Source organism: Myotis brandtii, unplaced genomic scaffold (assembly GCF_000412655.1).
Source record: "Myotis brandtii unplaced genomic scaffold, ASM41265v1 scaffold760, whole genome shotgun sequence".
In the NCBI taxonomy this organism is placed as follows: Eukaryota; Metazoa; Chordata; class Mammalia; order Chiroptera; family Vespertilionidae; genus Myotis; species Myotis brandtii.
In genome coordinates, this window is record NW_005371038.1 from 864789 (window position 1) to 872669 (window position 7881).

At 59.3% G+C, this 7881-nt stretch overlaps 1 protein-coding gene across 4 annotated transcripts in view; it reads right to left on the reverse strand.

Moving 5' to 3' along the window:
• Positions 1–7881, reverse strand: part of SEMA4D (sema domain, immunoglobulin domain (Ig), transmembrane domain (TM) and short cytoplasmic domain, (semaphorin) 4D) — an 89596-nt gene that overhangs the window by 48504 nt on the left and 33211 nt on the right. Inside the window, exon 1 of one of the 4 annotated variants that reach the window (XM_014530686.1) lies at positions 3494–3630. The exons of the other annotated variants lie outside the window; for them this stretch is intronic. The gene's annotated coding sequence lies outside the window, so the exon portion shown is untranslated. Of the gene's footprint in view, positions 1–3493; positions 3631–7881 lie in introns of those variants that run through there. 4 annotated transcript variants of the gene reach the window in all.

Below are 7881 nucleotides of genomic sequence, written 5' to 3' on the forward strand. Positions count from 1 at the left end.
TCTCAGCTACTCCACCTCCCCCAGCTACTCCCTGAGCCCTTCATCCTCCTCCAACTATTCCCTCTGCCCCTCTACCTCTCAGAACCCCTATTGCCTCAGCTACTCCACCTCTCTAGCTACTCCCTCAGCCCCCAGGTATTCTACCTCCTGAACCACTCCCTTAACCCCCACCACCTTTCTAAGCTATTCCACCACCCCAGCCCCTCCCTCGGCCCCTCCACCTCTGGGGAGAACGCTGTGTGACTAAGTCCACGTGCTACAGAAGGGACTTAATGCCATGGTGTTGGGTAACACAGCCACACGACACGGCACCGTGCCCTCGTGACAGATGTGACACTCCCCAGTGCAGAAAGAGGTCTGACCAGAATCTCAAGGCCACACGGGCCACATCCCAACAGAAACTAGTGGAGGAGGGGAAGGAGCGGGCTTTCTTAGGCACCTGTCCTTCAGGGCCCAGATGAGACAGGGTTCAGGGGCTGCTGTCAAGTAGAAAGAGACTCACAGGACCAGTCAGAGCCACGTCCTGGCTGAGACTCACCTCCAGGGTCTTGCAGTGGCCTGCAGGCCACCTGGGCTCTGGGGCTAGGGTGTTGGTGAGCAGCGTAGGAACCACTCCCTGTGCACTTGTCTCCACGGCGCTTCCCGCTGATGCGCCTGGTGCCCCAGCAGCCCCACTTCCTTCCCCAGAAACTCAAGGCAGAGAGAAGAGATGCCTGGGCCCCACTGCAGGCGCTTCAGAAACGGTGGCTCCTTCCTCCTTCTATTTGCCAGGTGGTGACGGCGGCGCCTGCCCAGAACCATCTGGAAGCCGGGGCTGGTTCAGGACTGCACTCTGGGCCGCCTGTGGCAGCATCCTGCACCCTAGGTCCTGCACCCTAGGTGCTCATGGCTCCTCCCAGTGGCCACAGCTGGGGGCTGGGGGACAGTGTGTGCGGTGCCACCTGGAACGGGCCTCCTCCTGCCTGTCTTGGCCCCTAGACCCAGCCCGGCTGCGGAGGGATGAGGAAGTCCCCCAACTGCAGCTGGAGGGATGGCCATGGGGCCTCGACAAGCCCAGGCCGGAGTCAGGATTTTTTTTAAGTCCCCAAACCACAAAATACCACTCTCTTTGCCTTCGTCTCCAGTAATTCCTTACAACTACACAGCAGGGGTGCAGAGTCGGGCCAGCTCAGCCGCAGGGCAATATCCACCCCGGGTCAGCAGGGCCTGAGCCAGCACCAGCCTCGCCCTTCAACCCAGCCTCCTCCTCCCCGGGACGTGGCCAGGAGAACCCGCACGCCAGGCCCCAGGTCACCTCCCTCCTGGCAAGACCAAGAACGTCCCCAGCTCAGATGATGGCAGACTTCTGACTGCCACTGTCTTGTGCGCATGCTACCCGCACAAACCTTTTCTCGGTTCCCTGGCGTCCACACCCTCCAAAGTGACCTCCAGGAGCCAGCTTAGCCCCTGGTGCCGGCTGGGCACCGTGCAGCCCAGACTGCTGCCTCTGAAACAAGGCCAAACCGCAGCAGCCCACACCCACCCACGGAGGACCTTTCCCTCGGACCATATGGCAGGACGAGGCCGAGACGGAACTGGGGGTGCCATTTGCTGCCAGGGCACTTCCTTATGCTCCTCGCGGTCACCAGCTCAGGATGGGCCCACCCCACTGTCTCGGCTTCCCTCAGGGCCCCACGCTCAGTGCCAGCCAAGGCTGCCCAGTCACGTCCTTGCTGAGGACCCCTGAGCTCTGCATGCTGGTACAGGAGGGACATGGTGGGTCTACAAGTGTGGGCATGGCCGTACCTGAGGCCGTCCAGGTGGGTGCTGGGCCGCAGGGGACAGACGGCATCCTCGGCCAGGCACAGGTGCACATGTCGCTCAGCAGCCCTCGGAACCCCTGCAGCCCTAGTGCCTTCATTTCAGACAGGAAGAAACTGAGGCAAAGACAGCTCCCAGCCCTGTCTGCCCTCCATCTCCACCTCCTCCAGGACGTGCTTCCCCCAGCACTGGGACCCCAGCCTGCACTGGGACCCTGACAGCACCCAGAAGAGCAGAAAACGAGATTGGACCGGGCCCACCGGGGGTGACCAGGAAAAGCAGGATGCTGTCCTATTGTCTGACCTTGCCAGTGCTCAACGCCTCTCCCCCGCTCCATGCATCCCTCCATGTCCCTGCCTGACCACCAGAAGCTCCGGGTCTGGAAGCCGATCTGCAGCCGGGAGGGTCGGGGGGAGGACATGCAGGGACCCTGGGTGCAAGTCTCCCTGTCTCAGGCCCAGGAAGCACCCACAGCCAGGGCACACCCAGCCCCTTTGAGACAACGACCAGGCACCTGGCCACCGGACCGGGACTGGAAGAAGTCCTCCACCCACTAGGAGCCACTCCCCCCCAACCCCTGCCTCTCTGGTTCCTGTAGTCTTAGCCTCACTCAGTCCTGTGAGCTCCAGGGAGATAATCTAGGCAGCACGGACTTCCCATCACTGGACACATGTAGGGAGCCCGGACTTCCCATCACTGAACACATGTAGGGAGCCCGGACTTCCCATCACTGAACACATGTAGGGAGCCCGGACTTCCCATCACTGAACACATGTAGGGAGCCCGGACTTCCCATCACTGAACACATGTAGGGAGCCCGGACTTCCCATCACTGAACACATGTAGGGAGCCCGGACTTCCCATCACTGAACACATGTAGGGAGCCCGGACTTCCCATCACTGAACACATGTAGGGAGCCCGGACTTCCCATCACTGAACACATGTAGGGAGCCCGGACTTCCCATCACTGAACACATGTAGGGAGCCCGGACTTCCCATCACTGAACACATGTAGGGAGCCCGGACTTCCCATCACTGAACACATGTAGGGAGCCCGGACTTCCCATCACTGAACACATGTAGGGAGCCCGGACTTCCCATCACTGAACACATGTAGGGAGCCCGGACTTCCCATCACTGAACACATGTAGGGAGCCCGGACTTCCCATCACTGAACACATGTAGGGAGCCCGGACTTCCCATCACTGGACACATGTAGGGAGCACGGATTTCCCATCACTGGGCCATTTAGGGAGCACAGCCTTCCCATCACTGGACACATGTAGGGAGCACGGACTTCCCATCACTGGACACATGTAGGGAGCACGGCCTTCCTGTCACTGTAGCAAGAGCCTCCGGGGTGGGAAGAAGAGTGAGTCAGGTCACCCAACGGCACCAGGGATGTGCTGACTCCTCACAGAGACTCTTGTAGCAACTCGATGATCCAGGAACCATTCATCATCATCTCCACTTCCCAGACAGGAACACCAAGGCTTAGAAACTTCCAGAAGTCACACCAGCAGAGGAGTTAGTGTTCAAAACCCAATGTCTGACCAGGGCCTGCTCCCAGCTCCTTGGGGCTGGGGAGCTGTCCTAGTATTTGCCTTCCTATGTGGGGGTCCTGACCGAGGGGACCACCAAGCAGGTGAACACATTGGGGTCTCACTAAGCTCACTGCATCCAGTTTCTTACCACATTCTCCAACCTGCTCCAGGTGAGCCCCGGGGGGACCTTATGTAGGATGGACACGTCCTCCAGGGAAGTGTGGGAGGGCCGCCGCCAGATAAATGCAGCATCGCCAAGCAGGCCGGTCACGACTGCACTCTACTCATTTTTTCCTTCCAGCTTAAAACAAAGCACACAAATGAAAGAATTCACAGGAAGCGAAGTGCACATGTGAGAGGAGGCACAGCCTCATGGCCGAGCGCAGGCCTCCCCGGCTTCCACTCGAAGTGCAGCTCCTCGGACGGGTAAACTGAAACCGTAAATGACGACGCGGCCTCACCAAACACTCACTGAAGCACCTGCCTGGACGTTTCCCAAGGTGCTGCTTCACTCTGACCTGTGGTGGGGAGGGGACTGCTCACGCCAGCTGCCCAGGACAGGCTCCACAAATGGCAGAAGGTTCTAGAAACATTTAGCCACAGGGAGGGGGACTACTCAGAGTCAAGGACTACACCACAAAACCTCAGAACTGGCATGTTTCTGCAATGTTCTCTCAGCTTGCAAACCAGGACTCGAAGCCCCTGTGCCAGCTGCCAGCTCACCAGCCTGGCCCCCACTTCTAGAGACCCCAGGGGCCTCTCTCATGCTCATTCTCCCATGTGGACGCTCAGTCTTCAGCTGGACACAACGACTACCACCAGCAGTGAAGCCCCACATGGCCAGCGGCAGGGCCAGTGAACCCCATCTTCCCAGACGGAGGAAAAGGCCCGCGGAAGCGGCTGCTCCCGGTGAGGGGGTGAGGGCGGAGATGCCGGGGAGGGCGGAGATGCCGGGGTCCCGCCCCGCCTCCGGGCCTTCCGGAAGAGCCTGACCAGCCGGCCCCGCTGTTTGCTCGGCTCAGCAACCCCGCAGGTTCAAAGAGAAGTCAGCCCAGGAATGTTTATCTCCACGTTGCCTAACAGCCTAACAATAGAGATGTGCTATCCAGGTGTGCGCCCGCCGGGAGCTGCCTGGAGAAACACTGTTAGAGCACAGCCACGCAGTGACTGCTTCCTGACACACAGCATGTTATTAAATGCAAGGAGATGACAAAGGGGCCCTTAAATGGAAGCTTATTCAGGTAAAACATGTCAGGGCCACTCACGCCAGAAGGGCCGTGGTGGCACACGCTCCGAGCACCCAGCACTCACCTGGACTCCTGCTCCTGGCAGGACGGCGCCGCCTGCTTTCCCAGGTGAGCTCGTCAGTGCACCTGAGTGGGGCCCGCCTGTCAGAGGCGGAAGAGGGGCACCAGGTGAGCAGTGCTCAGTGCTGGGTGGGGCTTCGGGGCATCTTAAACATCCTCTTTGGACACTCCTGTGTCCTCTGATGTCTTCACATTAGAAAATGCATTTTCAGTTTTTTTTCTTTTCTTTCCCCTCCCAGTATTTTCCTTACAAAACAATCATGTTGTCCCCAAATATCAGCAGTTTCCCCAGATTCTCTTTTGGGACTTCTCGGTGCCCCCAGGCCACCCCACAGCGAAGGGGAAGGTAGCCCGAGTCCCCCCAGCACACGTTCCGGTCCTCCCGTCCTCAGCCCGACCAGGCCCCGCACTTTCAGATCCCCAGCAAGGTTCTGGTTTCATGTCCTCACGGTACGGGGTCCCCTCCTTCACCCCACACGTGTGCCACCTGCCCTGTCGAGGTCTAACCCAAGAGAGACACCAATCAGATAGGACACCAGGCCCCTGGCCCAGGGCCAGCTCCTCAACCCTCTGCTCTCGGCTTCCGAGCTGTATGACTGAGCCGACCTCAAAGAGTGTGGGCTGTTTCTAACACCACTTAGCGACAGCCAATGTGAGTAATACTACTAAAATCTACCACAGAACGGCCTGAGCTGCAAAGAGCCCTCAACTAGTTCGTTACAAACAACCCGTCAAGTTCCACATTTTGCTTTTTCTACAATGACTTTCCCCGAAGAAACTGATCAGAGAGGGACCGAGACTGTCCTGGGCACCTGATGAAATCACCTCGTCTCCGCACCCCTGGTGGCGCTGGTCTTGCCCCCGACTCTCACTTCTGGCCCTAAACAACGTCCCCCGCAGCACGCACCTGCTCCCCGCAGGCATCAGCACAGGCGCTGCGGCTGCGAACCCCGACTCAGGCAGCAGCCTAACACCCTTATTAGAAGCAGGAGGACTAGATTTGTCGACTACACCACCTAGCGTGGAGCACCAGGACACTGCTCCGGGCCCCCACCACTCTGCACCTATCACCCCCAACGCCTGGGGAGCGAGGCCCACGACAGGGACAGTGGGAGCAGTGTCCACTCTGCCAACCACCCTACACCTGCATGCGATCAGGAATCACTTTACTGATTTAACTCTGGAACATTTAGTCAACAAGATGCTGACTCTTGGAAAATAGACCTCACTGCCCTCCCCAATCTTGCACGTGGTGCCACTGATTGCCAAGCGTTTAGTGCCCGGAGTACGAGCCTCTGAAGAGATGAAGTCGCTACTGAGGACCTGGTGCAGAGCGGACCCCGACAGCCCGGCCCAGGCACCGCTCCCGCCCCGCCTCGGCTTCCCCACCCCTCCAGCCGCAGCGAGGCCACGCCGTGCCGGCCCCACCGAGACACTGCAGTTGCTGGGAGGAAGCCCAGGGATGGTCACCCAGGACCCAGGTGCAAACTGCCCTCGGGCTCTGTGCAGACCACACAGAATCAGGGTGGCACCAGCAGGGAGCAGTCAACGCCGACGCCTGGAGAGCCAGGACGGGCCCCCAGCGGCCCTGGACAGCCGCAGTCCGAGGGGACAACCAGACCTGAGGGAGGCCCTGAAGCATGAAGACCCGCGTGCAAGGCTGCCCAGTGCTCTTTCCTGATGACAATAGTAAGAGGAACAGACAAGAGAAAGACAAGTGAACCTGGAAGCACAAAGCCTGCAAATCTCACCCCCAAACCATACCAACTGCACCCCGAAGACCGCGCCCCCCAGGGCATCCTATGCACGGGTATGTCCTGCTCCCACCAGGCTCAGCTCTGCCCATCCCCCCAGGGCTGAGCAGAAAGAGGGCCGGCGGGGCTCTGCCCCTCGCCTAGCACCCAGCCTGAGCACAGCGAGGCCTCCCTCCCGCTCCCCTGCTCCTGCCTGGGGGCTCCCGGGGCTCAGTCCCCACGCTCGCAGCTCAGCCTCCCTCGGCAGGTCTTGGTCTCCCAGGGACAGTTCCTTCCCACAAGGAGCCATGGTGTCGGGGTGAAGACGGGAGTTCAGGTCCTGCTCAGAGGAGTGAAGGGCCCCAGGGAACAGTGGGGCTGGCCCACCTCTACTAGGCCTCCCTGCCGCTTCCAGGGCCCGAGCCCCTCCTGGGAGCCCCGAGCTGCCTCCCAGGCAGGAACTGGAAAACAGCCTCCGCAGAGCTCATGACAAGCACTGCCGGCCCACTCCCGAGGGGACGTGACACGAGGCTGACAGATGCAGATACAGAGGACTTCACACACGTGCACACATGAACACATCACACACATGCACATACAGCCATGCACAAATCCAACACACATCACACACACGTGCATATGAACACAACGCACACGTACATGACAGCATGCACACACAAACAGCACATGCATGCACACATCACACATACATCACATATGCACAAACACATCGCACACATACATAACAAAAACACACCACACATATGCATACGTATATGTGACATACACAAACACCCCCCATACACACACATACACCACAGTGCATACATCACACACCCCACACACATGCACACGTACATATCACTGTACTCACACACCCACACATGCATGCATAGACCACACATGCACGCACATGCACAGAGGCCAAAGAACTGGTAAGAGTGGAGACAGGAGTGGCCGGGCCCCGGGGCGCCTGCTTGCTGCCTCACGTAGGGACCGTGAAGGCCGCGCATGGGCAACAAGGGCCGAGGTCCCCATGGGGAGCCAGAAGGAAGCCACACATCGGGCCTCCTGACTCCTTCTCAACCTGAATGGTCCCGGGGGATCAGCACCCTGACCCTCCCTTCAACTAAGTCCTGAAGCAGTGTCCACAGCCAAGCAGCGGCCAGGACTGACCCAGTGTGGGGTGAGAGGTCACAGGCCAAGGCCACTCTGGCTTCACACCCTGGCTGTGGCTGGGCATATGGCTGTGTCCTCCATGTGCTTCCCTTCGAGCTGATGGCCACCAACCAGCGTGAGACGCCCCCCTGGGACTCACAGGTCCAAACAACAGACGCGCAGTGCTCAGAATAATGGTGATAACCACAGGAAATTTATGTGAGTTTCTAAATTGAGACTTTAAACACAATCACCTCATACTCAGGAGGCTGCTATCTCAGCAACGGAACACAGGCGGCGAGGAGTGGAGACAGGAGCCCTGGTGTACCGCGGGGGGT